This window comes from Schistocerca gregaria, chromosome 4, assembly GCF_023897955.1.
Source record: "Schistocerca gregaria isolate iqSchGreg1 chromosome 4, iqSchGreg1.2, whole genome shotgun sequence".
Classification (NCBI taxonomy): Eukaryota; Metazoa; Arthropoda; class Insecta; order Orthoptera; family Acrididae; genus Schistocerca; species Schistocerca gregaria.
This window is the reverse complement of record NC_064923.1, coordinates 156,600,427-156,617,189: the sequence shown is the minus strand read 5'-3', so window position 1 is coordinate 156,617,189 and position 16,763 is coordinate 156,600,427.

Genomic DNA, 16,763 nt, shown 5'->3' with positions numbered 1-16,763 from the left:
GGGAGCTGCCTCGTTCTTCCCCAAAACAATAGGAGGAATGAGGTTGTGTTACGTATTGTTCAGCTGACCGGTGGAAACGTCGCGCGTTTCATGTCACTGAAGTGGACTAGAGATTTATTTTCCACTTTGTTGACATGTTGAAGAATTTTTTTATAAGGACCCTTACGTATCATTATTAAACAAGAAAAGAGGAAAATATATAAACACTAAGTACAAAATATTCCTCTATGAACAGCCATACATCGGTAAAGGGATTATTCAATGCAGTACGACTGTACGGATGACTGTCTTCGATAATGCCCAAATTTGCAACCAAGGACCTGCGAGTGTCATAACAATGGACCACCTTCATCAAGCTTATGGTTGTCTCCTCCCGCTTGAAGGCCAAAAGTTTAAACATGTCAAAGAGCTGGCCAGAAAGTATGTTGGGCCAAACGAAATGTGGTTTTAAGAACATTTTACGTCAGATGGTTCAAGCGATCCTGAGGTGACTGAAGGGGAGCTAAAAGACTGAAGAAGAACTATAGAATTAATGTATTATGCCAATAATGTTGTACTTTCTTTATTAATAAATGTTTTTTAAAATGAAATATGGTTAATTATGAAGAAAATGGTCCTACAAAGAAGTTTTCATTCACTTGGGAGCAAAACGGAGGCAGCCCAAAAATTAAAAACGCTATTGCACGTATATGAGTGCATGCATTTGTGTTTATTCTCGTCAGTAGTATTATATAACCCATAGCCTAAAATAAGGCTGACAACTTTTTCATTTTGGTGAAAACTGAATTTTTAAAACTTTTTTTTTTAATTTGCGACCAACTGGAAAAAGTGGAGCTGCCTCCTTTTGCATCAAACCCTTCAATTCATGGCGCTCGTTTTTCTTTTTCTGGCTGTGTATTTAACCATTAGGCGCTTCAGTGTATCAATAGTCAGTCGTAGAATTTAAGAATTTTCTTTGAAATTTTACTACTCCCGCTAACAGAGAAAGGAGTTTCACAAGTTACTTTGCAAAAAGCTGTCGTAAAACATCGGTCCCAGTGGTGAATAACAAACCTGACGACCAGCCATATAGCTCCACCCACAACCCATTTAGTAGGACTGGAGAAATATTTACTCCTAACTTTCAGTCTGGAGAAGCTCATAGACGTTTGCAGGAAATGATATGCAATTGTACACTGGTGCATGAGCTTCTACGACCTGTGTCACTTTGCATACAGCCGGCTTTGCCTGACTTCGTATGACTTTGTTACTAAATACAACTATTAATTCCCAGATTTCGAACGTCTTCACAATGGTCATTTCTAACGCGACACTGCACTTCTGTGTTTAACGGCAACCGACGTATATATGGTGCCCTTGTGTGATTTCCACCGAAATTACACTTACTTTCTACTGTAATTTCTTATAGTCCTCTCGATTGGGATACCTCGCCTTTAGTGCAGCCAAATGTATTAACTGAAACCACACACCGACGGTCTGCCAAAATTGGTGACTCGCTGATTGGGAGTCAACAGTGCCAATGCTGTAGCGAGATATCGTTGGGGGAAGCAATTTACGATCAAAGCAATGCAGTCGCCGCAGCCTCCTAATGAAAAATTGAGCTCAATGGTGCATGTTTCAACCTCTTTACATGTAACAACCATAGCAGATTAGTTTTACGTTGATGTTGTTGTTGTGGTTTTCAGTCCTGAGACTGGTTTGATGCAGCTCTCCATGCTAGTCTATCCTGTGTAAGCTTCTTCATCTTCCAGTACCTACTGCAGCCTACATCCTTCTGAATCTGTTTAGTGTATTCATTTCTTGGTCTTCCTCTACGATTTTTACCCTCCACGCTGCCCTTCAATACTAAATTGGTGATCCGTCTTTGCCTCAGAACATGTCCTACCAACCGATCCCCAGTTGTGCCACAAGCTCCTCTTCTCTCCAATTCTATTCAATACCTCCTCATTAATTAAGTGATCTTCCGATCTAATCTTCAGTATTCTTCTGTAGCACCGCATTTCGGAAGCTTCTACTCTCTTCTTACCTAAACTATTTATCGTCCACGTTTCACTTCCATACATGCCTACACTCCGTACAAATACTTTCAGAAACGACTTCGTGACATTTAAATCTATAGTCGATGTTAACAAATTTTTCTTCTTCAGAAATGCTTTCCTTGCCATTGCCAGTCTACATTTTATATCCTCTCTACTTCGACCATCATCAGTTACTTTGCTCCCCAAATAGCAAAACTCCTGTGCTACTAAAAGTGTCTCATTTCCTAACTCAATTCCCTCATCATCACCCCACTCAATTCGACTACATTCCATTATCCTCGTTTTGCTTTTGTTGATGTTCATCTTATACCGTCGTTTCAAGACACTGTCCATTCCGTTCAACTGCTCTTCCAAGTCGTTTGCTGTCTCTGTCAGAATTACAATCTCATCGGCGAACCTCAAAATTTTTATTTATTCTCCATGGATTTTAATACCTACTCCGAACTTTTCTTTTGTTTCCTTTATTGCTTGCTCAATATACCGATTGAATAACATCGGTGATAGCCTACAGCCCCGCCTCACTCACTTCCCAACCACTGCATCTCTTTCATGTCCCTCACTCTTATAACTGCCTTCTGCTTTCTGTACAAATTGTAAATAGCCTTCGCTCCCTGTATTTTACTCCTGCCACCTTCAGAATTTGAAAGAGAGTATTCCAATCTACATTGTCAAAAGCTTTCTCTATGTCTACAAATGCTAGAAACGTAGGTTTGCCTTTCCTTAATCTTTCTTCTAAGATAAGTCGTAGGGTCAGTATTGCCTCACGTGTTCCAACATTTCTACGGAATCCTAACTGATCTTCCCAGAGGTCGGCTTCTATCAGTTTTTCCATTCGTCTATAAAGAATTCGTTAGTATTTTGCAGCTGTTACTTATTAAACTGATATTTCTGTAATTTTCTCATCTGTCAACTCCTGCTTATTTTGGGATTGGAATTACTATATTCTTCTTGAAGTCTGAGGTTATTTCGCCTGTCTTATACATCTTGCTCACCACATGATAGAGTTTTGTCAGGGTTGGCTCTCCCAAGGCTGTCAGTAGTTCTAATGGAATGTTGTCTACTCCGGGGGCCTTGTTTCGACTCAGGTCTTTCAGTGCTCTGTCAAATTCTTCACGCAGTATCATAGATACTCCCTACAGGAAAATTAAAGATACCTTTGGAGAAAGGAGAACCACTTGCATGAATATCAAGAGCTTCGAGTTTTCCGTTATTTTTTATTAAATTTCTGTCCTGTGCTTCAGAGAAGAATTCGTAAGTAGCAACCCGTTTTATTTTGTTTTTCATATCAGTACCGGTTTTCCATTTCAGTATTACCCGTCATTAATAAGCTCTGTAATATGCGATGTGAGGGTGCATCTGTACCACTATGAACCGGAGAAGTTTAATTTTTTTATAGTGTAGGGTCTTGAGAATTTTTCACAGGGAGCTGTTCAAACATACGTTTGTCACCTGTCGTTGTTTAAAGCAACCGTCATCACGCCTTTTTAGCGTCTTGCGATTGGCCAAGAAACCGCTGTCTGAAACTTCATGTCAGATTAAAACTTTGTGCCGGACAGAGACTCGAACCTGTTGTGTACTGTCGTGTATATTTTCCACTGAACTTCTATTCTAGTCCGACAAACAATGGTATGGTCCGGAAGAAGGCTCACTCGTCTATTTTACTTCCCTTCCATTAGACAAGTATGGGGCGGTTTTATTATCCTTTTTGCGAAAAATCCGCTACTCCCTCACCCTGTAAATGTGGCGCAGGAAGTCCATATGCGCAAATGGACGCCCTGGAACTGTCCACCGCCCTGGTTGGGTAATGTAGCGGCCTACTGCAAGAACTCGATAACATATTGGCCATCGTTAAGAGGATGCATTGTTGTCAGCCTTGATGGCACACCGCTTTAAGCACCACGTTCCACCTTTTGTAAAGTCCAGGGGGTCATCATAAATGGCTGTGCCATCAGTGTAATTATTGTCTTTGAATGAAGGTGCCATTTCTGTTCCGCTGATTGCGTATTTCTTTCCGTTACCTTTTGTAGTAAACAGTAATAGTTCTTTCTTTGAATCTTCCTGGCAGATTAAAACTGTGTGCACGACGAGACTCGAACTCGGTCGTGTCTCGGTCTCGGTCCTGGCAGATTAAAACTGTGTGCGCGACCGAGACCGAGACACGACCGAGTTCGAGTCTCGTCGTGCACACAGTTTTAATCTGCCAGGAAGTCCCATATCAGCGCACACTCCGCTGCAGAGTGAAAATCTCATTCTGGAGTTCTTTATTTGTATCAACCAGATGTCATAGAGTTATTTTACTTGACAGTAGCACATCATGGGTAAGTTATTTTCATCCTTAAGTTTTATACACCAGCGGGATTGTTAGTTCTACGACTAACTTATTAGAAATCTGATACTCGAATGACGTTTCAGTCAGGATCACCGTATGTTCATTAGACTACACCAGTAACTTTTTATATGTGCCAGTAGGTTATGTCACAAAATTTTTATTTTGTGTGGTGCAACGGTATTCTCAGATGCCTATTCGTATTACAGGGATAGTCACAGCTTTCACTTAAGGTTAAGGACCTCAAAGACGTAGTTGTGGAATAACGTAGAAAGCATTAAAGAGCAAGGTCAGAATGGATTTTGTCTAAACGGACGTAGTCGATAACCAATGTTCACATTTTGGATGGCCTTTTAAGAAATTCAGAGAAAAAGAAGGGCGTCCCCGGTATTTTTTGGACCTGTACAAAGCATTAGACACTGTCCCAAGAAAGAGTTAAGAAGCCCATCGAGCAAAGTGGAACAAATAAGACATTAAACTAAGCTATCTGGAGCCGTTGTAGACACTGAACGAGCTACGTGAACACATAGGAGATCTGCAGAAGACATTTTTACCTCTCGGGCTGAAGCTCCAGTCCCTGAGTTTTGTAATATGCTTTGAGGCCCGTGGCAGCAAAGTTAAAAATCTCACCAGCAGAAATTATCAAATATACCCCTTCCCAATGACCTTTGTAGCACTTGTAGATTGCTCTGAAATAGTATTATCTTGGCACCAAAATATCCGCTGCTGTATCAGTGTCTGAATGGAAGAGTTTCAGAAGCAAGAAAGGAGGTAAAAGTTCTGTTTCTAAACAAAAGAGACGAAAGGCGTAATACGTAAGGTTTCTAGTTTATTTTTAATAGTCGACGAAATTGATTGAGCTTTATATTTGCATTCGATACGTCCTACTTCATATGTATATAATGAAAATTTTTCGAACAGCAGTTTTCAATACTCGATATGTTACATCAAGAGGGACCTCTGTTGTCAATAGCATTGCCGTTCTATTAGGCAATTAGAGCTAAGTTAGTGACTGAGTCGAGTGTTGCTTGTGCTGCTGAGCGGACGACAATAGCTAGCAGAGCAGAATGATAAATATACAGAGATGGATGAATTGTGAATGATGAGTTGGTAAAGATCAATTGCTCAATTGATTAGAATGAGGTAAAGTTGTTGCTGCATTGCTTGCTTTCTAATAATTGGGATGTGTTTAAAAAGGGAAAGGTTTAGTGGAATTTTGTTCAGACGAGAATAAGCTATAAACTAATTTCACATAGCCTGCACTCAGAGATTATAGATTTTACCACTTTTTTACCATTTTCAGAAAGTAAATACTTGGCAGAGTACAATTTCTTATAAAATATTATTTTCTGTTATGATGATTGAACTGGTTAGACACTGAGTTTCAGTTTTCGCAATACAATTTTTAAAGGTCAGTTACTTCAGTTTTCTAGCAAGTTCAAATTTCACCATTGTCTCCTCACGAAAGGATTTCGTTATTTATGATTATATGTGTCACCGCATTGCCCTGTGTGGAACTAAGACATGAACTCTTTAGAACAGCTGCACGTCCTTGCACGGCTTTTCTCTTACTTAGCTTGCTCTCTGCTGCACTGCATATTTCATTTTCACCGCATCACGAAGTTCCCATTGCCGCAGATTGCCATGAAAATTTGTTACAACCTGTTACATAACGGTCAAGACAATAAGGTTATTTACAGTTAGCTTTGCTTTTCAAAATTCATCAGCGGAGTCAGTTCAGCTTAAGTTTATTTCAGATTCAATTTCATATCTAGGCAGTTATTCTCACAGTGCACTGTTACTTTATTTATTCCGAGTTCGTAATTTTGTTGAGTAAGATTGTGTGTGGTAGTTTTTAGTACATTTTTGTAGAAACGACTGGGTTATCTTTTCGTTCAAATTTCAGTTCGTTATTTTATACAGCGTTTTCATTGTTGGCTTGTGCCTTATCACGTATTGTGACGTCATGTATTGTAGTACTCCTCACTGTACCGCACAATCCAGTTTATTTAGGTTACGGCTTTAGTTTTGGAATTACTTTATCAAAGTTATTTACAAATAAAGTTGTACTGTTCGAGCGAATTTTGGCGACTCACTTTTTCGTATATCGTTTCGGTAATTACACCACTTGCATTGTTGAGGCTTGGAAGGCACAGTTACATGAATGTAAAGAACTGCATTCACATTATTCAAATTTCAGTTTACGAAATTAAACACAGAAAAATTACACTAGAAAAGTAACAGTTATCATAGTTTTGGGGAATTCTGCAGTATATGTTAGTGAATTTTGGTTCTTGTGCTCGACGAATGAAAAAATGAAGAAAAATATTAGAGACAACACTTTATTCCTGACATACGTGTTAATGGTTCAGACTTTGTACTTAGAGCTAGAGCATATGATAGACAGGCAATTTCATTGGTACAAATCCTTGTTTACCTAAATAAATGTTTTTGCTTTGTTGAACGCTTCCTATCGGCTTCAGAATTGTTGGCTGCGTGCAGTATACATGGATTAATGAATACATATTCTTGATGCAATGAATACAATCATCAAGTGCTTGTTGGCAAATGTTCACTACGAGTATAGCTTGGACACAAATGCGACCGTATTTCAACAGCTTTTGTTTTCACTAGTGTACACTTGTACTGTGAAAGTAGTATACCAACTTCGCACATAATGAATGTTTTCATTTCGGTATACGTGATACTTTCTTAACTCGTATTATAACTACTGAACTGCATTTTTAATCCAGTTCCGTTATCTTTACCCACTGTTCACATAGAATCTGATGGATGTCACCGGAAGAATGCGGATTTGGAATTAAATCAACACGGCAGTGGAAAATTAACATTTCTAATGGGAGTATCTCATGATTCATTCGTTTAGTATGCATATAGTACGTTTTAGAGTCTATTGGTCTCTCAACTTCGTAGTTTTGCGAATGGAATACTTGGGTGTGGTACGATCCTAGCGTTGCGTTTTACACAGCAGACTGGAGTCTGTGTGATTGGAAGAAAAAGACCTTTTTCATTAAGAAAGATAACAATGTAATATCTCGTCATCGACAAGGCCCATAGAGATGGAGAGAAAGTCAAAGCTTCACCTTCACAAATTAAGTGACGTCTCCAACGAACCTGCTACCGCCTTCATTCCAGAATGTCGAATAGGGAGCGTCTGGGGTGCAGAATAACAGGTTCTCAACAGACAACTTACTTGACCTGGATCCAAACTGGAAATCTAATTGCGTTACTACAAATTGGAGCTGGGGTTGGCTGCCACTCGAAATAGAGGCGGATGCTGCGCGGAAACGCCGAGCCGGGTGGAGGTGCACTCGGCGCGCGCGCGGGGCCTAACTGCGTTACCCTGATTGCTGGCGCTGCTCAAGGAGGGACACGCCGGCTGAGGCTGGCGAACGCGTACTTATTGCGATGCTTCCTGGGCGGAGGGCGGCGAGACGCCAGCGGTGCATGAGGCTCCACTGCCAGCGGCAGCGTGACACTGTGCGGACGTCTCCATGGTCTCCCCTCGTACTTCGCCGGTCTAGACTCTCGTCACTCTATTCTCTCCCACCGTTTTTTGGATTTAAGGTTTCAGTCGGTAAATCAGAGTTCTTATGGCATGAATTTCGTTTTCGCCTATCTGTCCGTCTTTAAGACTAGCTTTTTTTAAAATAAAAGATAGAGATATTAATTTGAATGTCATGTCAAATACTATGGTCTACAGACTCCTGATGGTGTCATAACGTTAAACATCTACATCAATGAACTCAAACAGTAAGGTCGTTTGTACCATAAACTCACATTTTGGTTCTCTCAAACTCACTCATCAATACCAGAAGGGTACTTTCCTTAATTTAAAATCATTAAATTGGGCTCAAGCAAGCTTTCACACTGAAGTGAAGGAAAACCTCCAAAATTGTTAGTTTGTAATTATATCACTTAGAAAGTATTTTTTGTCTGTTTTCCATCTATCTCTGTCTCAGTCTGAGAAGAACTTTTCCTTATGTACTAGGAGAACTATCTAGTTGATATTTATGTCAAACATTAAGAACTACGGTCCTTCTCCTTAATAAGGAGCAACCTCCTAACAGAGTAAAAAGTTAAGCTTTTAAGTTAATGTAATCAAAATATCCGTTTACGTTACTTGTTTTGATACTTATCAAAACCTACAGAAGAATTATTTACGTGATCAGTTAAGTTTGTAGAGAAACCTCAGAGTGGGAATCCTAGTTGTGCTTCGCCAATTACTTTACCAACGCTATGGCCTGAGTTGCATGTGTAAATGTCAATGGATGTTTGGATATGTATGCATACACATATTTGTATGTATGTCTTCATATACAACTATGTATGTACATGTAGGTGTTTATTTATGTGCATGCTGGTCTGTGAACGGCATGTATGTGTGTGTCTACATATGTATATGATTGTATGTGCATCAATGTATGTGTGTATGTGTGTACATGTACTTGTGTGTGTGTGTGTGTGTGTGTGTGTGTGTGTGTGTGTGTGTGTGCATTTGTTTGTGTTCCTGTGTAAATGAGCAACTATGACGATAGGTCATAAATATCGTACACCTTGCAGACTCAACATCTGAACTTGGTTTCTGTACTGACCGAAGTTTATTTTGGTTTTAGTGTGATAAAGGGAACGAGGATACAGGTCTAGCATTGCTGTTAGGTTTGGAACACAGACTGTATAACATTCAGTCTAACTTTGTGGCGTTTGTTTCAATTAGGTCTTTCTTTTGAAATGAGTGTTAATGTGGATTTGAACCCTGCCTCCTCTAGTCTGCAGCACTGTTTAGAGTTACAGTTGAGGCGAGCCCAGCAGGCAGTTTTCTTGGAGCGATAGACAACGGATGTCTAGTCGAACAGTTTCTGTTGTACAACTGACAGGTGTGGAAGGGGTGGACAACCGAGATCACCTGCCACACTGCAATGTAGTATGAGAGTAACCGCGGCCTCGGGTGTGGTATATATAAGTCAGGTTGATTGTATTTGCTAGTGTTGTTGGAAGTAGGACAATGAACGTCTGGATATAGTACAATTATGCCAAGGGTGATCATGTACCTAGCAGTCCGTTTGTTGTTGCGGACTGCTGTGAATTATGTCCATCAGGTAAAGACAGCCTCCTAACATAGTGGTTGCTTCTGCATTGAAAAGATGACTAACTCACGCCCATGAAGAGGAGGCCAGTATGTATCAATATGCATTCTGGAGAACGATGATGTCTTGGAAATTTGAAATTCGCTTGGTTCTGTTGCTTCCCCAATTAAGTGGGTTAGGTGTTTCGGATGTATATTTATACTGTCGCAGCCAGACTTTCTGGACGCTAAGTGAATTTGTTGACTACATGCACTGTCCGTTGTTGTTTGCACCACTGAACTACAGACATTAGGAGCACGTCTCCGAACTATTGTTGTGGAGGCACAGTGTTTATTTGAAATGCGTTGATGAAGAGTTTCATTCCTGATGTTGAAGAAATATTGATGTAGAGGTGTTGACAAAGAGCAACGAGCAAAAAGCAGCAACGAAGTACATATAGTCTCACCATCAATGGCTAAACATTCATTTGATCAGGTGATACACTGTCTTGCTTTGGATAGGCTCGCAGGGGGAAGATTTTGTTCCATGCTTCTTGGTTTGTAGTCTCGAACTGAATTAGTTGATTTCACCAGTGGTAAGAAATTTTAAGGGAGTTTTATATACCTGTAGGTAGAACAGGTGACTGATTGCTCTAATGCGGTCATTCAGTCCTTTGCGAAAAAAGCAGAAGGTTTATCATACACACTTGCCGTCTTTCTAAAATGTTACGTGTGCGGTGTCATTACACCCGATGTTTGTATATTCCAGTTAGTGTTTTGTATGTTTATTCACATATTCCACAAGTAACATGTCAAGATTGTGTTTCATGTAAGATTTTGTAAACCTTGTTTGGATTACAATACAATTTTCCTATTCTTAAAGCACGCCACCACTAGTAACTTCTAAGGTCACGGACGTCGTAAGAAGCTCTTACAAGCAGATTTCGCTGTGACAAGCGTGAGGGTATGTTTAGACAACGTTATTTACTATCTCACTAATTTATTTCATGCCTGGTGTAATAGTATTAGTGTTACAGAGCATACGTTTCTATTGCAATGCTGTTTTGTAAATCGTATTGCTATATGCTGTTACATCTGTATTTTGATCCCCATGGTGATTTGATAAGGAATGTCCAATACCAGTCATCAATAAATTAATGTCCTTCTTGTACAACTTAAGACGGTTTCAAAGACGGGTATTGTGAGGAAGATAAAATATCAGCTGTGAAAAAGTCGTTCGAAACTTTTCTTAAAATAAACTTAAAAGATATTTTGGTATCGATAGCTACGATGCCACAACGTAGTTGCGCTCTGCTAGGTTGGAACTACAAGAGACACCGACGACAGCGCCCTCTAGCCGGTGCTGTGGAGGTCTACGAGCTCCGCGACTGCTTCAGCCCATTTGATGAGGTGCAGCCAGCCAGGACACTTCGCTACAACTTCGCATCACCTTGAAAATTATGTAATATGTTTGCATATGTTTATCCACTAGTAAAGGTGCTTCAACCGTATTAGCAGTACCGAGGGGTTAGTATCTGTTCACGTTCCTGTTCCTTACCCACGCGCCGCCTCCCAGGAGGGATACAAAAGATATGACGAGAGAACAGAACGGTAATGCCTTTTTCCTAACAGGGAAAAATGAATACAGAATACACAATTAAAGACATGTCTGCCAGAATACGTGATTGAAAATTTCATACAGTACATCTGTCTCACATAATGCCACTAAGATCACAGAGTTGCCATTTTGTGCATCATATTCTATGAACTACTTGAACTAAAATCATCACGTTAATATGAAAACGCATTCGGTTCACTGTACATGCATGGGACCTCCCCAAAACTTCGTCCTAGTTAGTGCAGTAAGAGAGCACACCTGCCTCTACAGGGTGTATTTTAGATTGGTCGGTTTGATCAGTCAGTGACAGATGATGTAATTCTTTAGATTTTTTCACGATTTGTTGACATCTTGAGGTGAATTCTGCCAGATATCAGCGTCGTTCTTACATGGTACTTGTAGAACTTGACTCATTATCTTGATCAGGTGCTACTTCATACTGCTTGTCCAGTGTAACAGGTACAGTATTTATACCTGCGCTCTTCCCCTTCCATCTTCAACCCCAGGCGTTCGGTCTGCAGCGTCCTTAGCGGATACTTATTCGGCCCAGAGCGCCTGTCAGTGGGCGGACGTTGTGCTTTATGTCCCTTGCGGTTCCATGTCCGTTCCTGCAAGAAATTGTGTTAGGCATTACCTCTTCGGTCTAGTGCACCAGGCCATGCGCTGGTGTTTCGGCTTCGGACCCATGTACTCGTTCCCGTCCTGCTTTGCATGCATTCTGCTGCTCGACTAGCTGCGGGTGGCTTTGTTGCTGCCGTCGGTCGTCTCGCTCTCGTAACACATCCGAACATGGTTGGACGTGAAAACGGAGTCAGGATAGGTGCCGTGGTAGAGGCCCAGATGAAGGGTATCACGAACTACCTCTGTGGCAAGAAGAAGACAAAGAAGATAGCACAGCTGTGCTACAAATGCCAGAAGATGCGACATGTAGCCAAGCCCTGCAGAGGCACAGTTGCTTATTTGAAATGCATGATACGTGTGACTGTGACAAATCTAGAAGCGTTGCAGCCACATGCGTGAACTGCGGTGGCGCTCACGCTGCAGAATCTCCTAGCTGCAGCTACATTAAGGACAGGAAGATGCAGAAGACCGTCACACATGAAGAGACAGTTGAAGACGACACGGCGACAGCACCGTCCCCTATTCAAGATGGGTCACACCTCCACGAAAACGATGTATGTGACACGACACATACCGCCACAGATAACGCAATGAGCGCCCTCAAAGCCGCAATGACGGGAAATTGGGCCTCCATGAAGGAGGAGCTCGTCGCTGTCCGCCGCCAGCTGCAGCAGCTGCGGGAACACCTGAGGTTTCCTATGAAGGGGATGTCAGTCTCATCCATTCCCCCCACGATGGAGCGAAAGACCGGGTAGATGCAGCGACGTTGACTGTGAAGCTCCCTCCATGTCACCCCCCCCCCCTCTCGCCGCCATACTACAGAAATGGGGGAGAGCCGATGTGGTGTCCATGGAATTAGAAACTCCTGTTCTTCCTCCCTACAGGTAAGCCGACTAGCAGCAGACGCACGAAGAGGAAGACGAAGAGATGCCTACCCCGGTAGCCCCACAGGAAGAGGCTGCGATGTCAGATGCTTGCTACTCCTAGAGGAGCGTAGCGTTTAGATGATGCTGAAAACGACGTCTGAGTCAATTGGAAAAGGTACCTATCTGCACCTTAGTAATAACCTTCTCCCCAACCACTCCTGAATTTCCTAAGGCTTCCCAGCCTTACAAACAATTCGACTTCGATGGCTCCCAGGGGACCCTCTACGGTCTCATCCCCAAGAAGGAAGAGACGTTTATCGTTTCACACTTTGCCCCTTATGATTGGTGGCACATACTCAGTGTCGCAGACGACTGGATAGAAGAGAAGAAGAGATCCAGTCACCGCAAGCTAGCTACCAAATATGTTCCACTCCGTTTCAGTTGACGCTAGGATAATTCTGCAACTAAGGTACCATCAACACCAACCTCAGAGCGAATGAAGGATTTGCAGTTATCTGCACAAACTCCAGACTGAAGAGGGAACACCTAAGGACGCTGCTACCAGGAACGGATATCACTCACAACACCTGGAGCCAAGGATAGAAGGAAAGAACGTAGGTATAAATGCTGGACACTCGATGAGCAATCTCAAGTAGCACCTGATGCATTATATTATATTAGACTAAATTCAGTTTTCATTCCATTGACTCAAAAATGGAATGATTCTCGTGGTTGCTGAACGTGTCTGACAGTGTAGCATAAGAAATATATAACATTTAAATAATATACTCACTTCCCTGACGATTTGTAAGGTGTAAATATGTGAATAAAATAGAAAACTGGAACTGCTTAAGATTTACAAAATTAATATAATGTTAGAGTTAACCGTGGTTATGCTCTTTTAATAAATGTATCATACACAACTGTTCTGACTAAGTGCTGGCAGAACTGAAATGTAACAGACACTTTTGCTGAAGCTTGTCTAATAGTTCCTTTTAAGATATTCATCTATAGAAAAGTAGGAGTTTGCCTACCAAAAAGACTTTCAAACTCTGAAAACATGTTTTTAATGGTTTCTGGCAAATTTACTGAAAATGCGAGTTCCTGAATACTCAACCGCGTTTTGGACCAAGGTGAGTGATAGTAAGTCTTTATGGAAATTGTTCTCATCCCTAGTATTGATATCATGTATTGAGCTGTTGATTGGGAGCAGCGTGTGTTATTGGCTACAAATTTCATTAAGGAATAAACATACTAAGAAACACTGACTGGAATACCCATTTCCTAGAACAGGTTTCTACGTTATGTTCTTAAATCTACATCACAAATGAGTCTTACTACACGCATTTGCACTCTAAAAATGCTAGCTCGGTTTAACGAGTTACCCCGAAATATGATTTCAGTGGTATGATAGAAAGAAAATATGCAAAGTATGCAAGTTCCTTTTATATTTATATTTCCTACATCTGACAACATTCGCATTGCATATACAGACGTGGGTAGGTGCTACAATAATAGTGTGGAATGCTCTTCCCAAGCGAATTTACTATCTAGAAGCAATCCAAGAAATTTAACTCTGTCGATCTGTTCTGTCTGCGTGTCTTCGTACCTTATACACATGCTGGTACGAAATATCCCTTAAATTTCTGAACCCCAAATACTGGGTCTTGTTCAGTAACAGTGAATTTGCTTTAAACTATTTGTGAAATATCAGTGAAAAGTTTAATTAGCAGCCATATGTAAATCTTCATTTGAGTTTCTACTGATTGCAATGTTTGTATCATCTGCAAACGAACCGAATTTAGTGTCTGGCAATGTAACAGACGAGTGGTCATATTAATGTACACAAGAAGAAATCAGAGAACTGGGGTCTTTAAGAACATCACATGTGATTAATTCTCAATCATATGGAAACTGCTTGCTTGCTTTACAACACCTTTTGTTTCCTGTTAGTTGGATAAGACTCGAACTACTTTGCAGCACTGACAGTGAACTATAAAATTTTTATTTACTTAAGAGTGTGCTGTGATTCACACATTCAAAGGCTTCTGACAGGTCTCAGCAACTGCCAGCGAACTCTAGTTTGTTATCTAATGATTGAAGTAGAGTCTTACTGTACGTGTAAATGCCCTTCTCTACGTCAGAACCCTTAAGGAATCAAAATTGTGACTTGAATAATATATTATCTGCAGTCAGATGCTTAAGAAGAAGCTTGACAATAACCTTTTCAAATATTTTTTGAAAAACAGGCAAAATTGTAACTGATCGATAGTTTCATTGGTTCTCTTCATTTTCTTCTTGCAAAGACACTTCAGCGTATTTTAACCAGTCTGGAAATGTTCCACTTATTAGAGATTGATTATACAAAAATTTAATATAGAACTCAGCGCATGTAATCACTCTTTGACCACCAATGTTGATATATTTTCTTAATCACAAGAATACCTTGTTTTTAAGGATTTTATTATGGATGCTACTTCTTTGGGAGAAGTATTTATCATTTCCCTATTACTGGAATTATTGGTAGAGATGATCTCAGATACTACATTTTATCATTTACTGAACATGATAACCCAAAACTCTCAGTAACTGAAACAAAGTACTTACTTAAGAGGTTTGCAACACAACATGCACTCATTACCAATATCTCATTTATTTTTAGACCTATGTGTTCCTCTTCCTATTTGGCCTCACCTGTCTCTGTCTTCACCACATCCCATATAATTTTATTTTGTTGCCTGATCTAATTGTCTTTTTCTCATGATAAGGCTTCTCAGATCTCTGAATTGCTTGCTTCAATATTTTGCAATATTCGTTGCAATGCATTTCCAAACTGATATCAGAGCTGTTCCTAGACAGTAGATACAGTTTTCTTTTTCTTACCACGTGACGTCTTTACTTCTTATGAAATCCATGCTTTACTTCTAGACTTCTGTTTGATTTCAGTTACTCTATGGGAAAAAAGTTCTTAAATGAGGAAGCAAATCTATTAATGAATTGTTTGTATTTTCCATTTGAGTCATAAGTATTGTAAAAATTTATACATTTCATGAGCTTTTTGGTCGATAGCTGCTGCCATCTTGGTGTGCTGAACCGACTTAACGAGTTGAGAAACATTCCACCATCTTAATCTAAATTTTGAAGGGTACAGGGAAAACCTGACGTAAATGCATGAGGATATTTATGTTAGTTTATGTAGGATGGGTTCATGTTGGATTGTTTATGGTGATAAAATAGAATACTGCAGGTGTTCTTCGGATATACCATTGTTGACTCATTCTACTTTTCATGGATATATTTGGATTTGTATTGTTTGTTGCAGATTCCTATGTAATGGAGTGCATAGCTAATGGTAGTGTAGCCATCACTGAACAACTGCTAACTTAAGGATATCGCCTGTAAAAAAAGTTATTTCTTTTATGGGCAATAAATAAGTGAAAGATGCAATTGCTGTTCTAATATAATTTGAAGTACAAATATTGCATATTGTGAACAGTAACTCCAATTAAATATTCACAATAGTATTCTATTCTATCATGATAAAATTATTCTAGCAAGCCGAGTTAAAACAGTAGTTGATCATATTTAGTACTACAATATTCCTATGACACACACTTTAAATATACTGGAATGGAAACATGATCTGAAGTATTATAAGTAACGTCTGTTTTACAGTTATTTAAATATATTTAAATTATTCTCTGGCAGTTTAAAAATTGCAAAAGAATGTTAAATATAAAAAATTGAAGAAACAAAGAGTACAGTGAGCATCTGATGCTGTAGAAATGGTTTAAACCAATATTTTGTTCCCTAAGAAACACTCAAACATGATATGTATCATATAAAGTAATGGGAAGTTTCAGTGACTTTTCTTCTGAAATTGATATGTCCAGATTAAGAGTGCATGTTTGGGCTGACGCCTAAGGTCTTACGGATGATACCATTCAAAGTTGCCTTAAGGAACAAAACACTGCAGAGAGTAACAGTGAAAACCAGACGGCCAGCAGGAAGTGGTACTACAATTTTGTGAAGAGGCACAAAGAGCTCGCTGAAACGACCCAAGGCCGAATCCATGGCTCTTCCGTGGTTCTCTATACCAGTATAAATTAGAATGTTGTGCTAAACCTCCAGCTAGCATACAGAGAAAGGTGCCTAAAGTCAGTCAAATGAAACGAGTGAGAAGTACCAACACCAATTATTTGTTTCG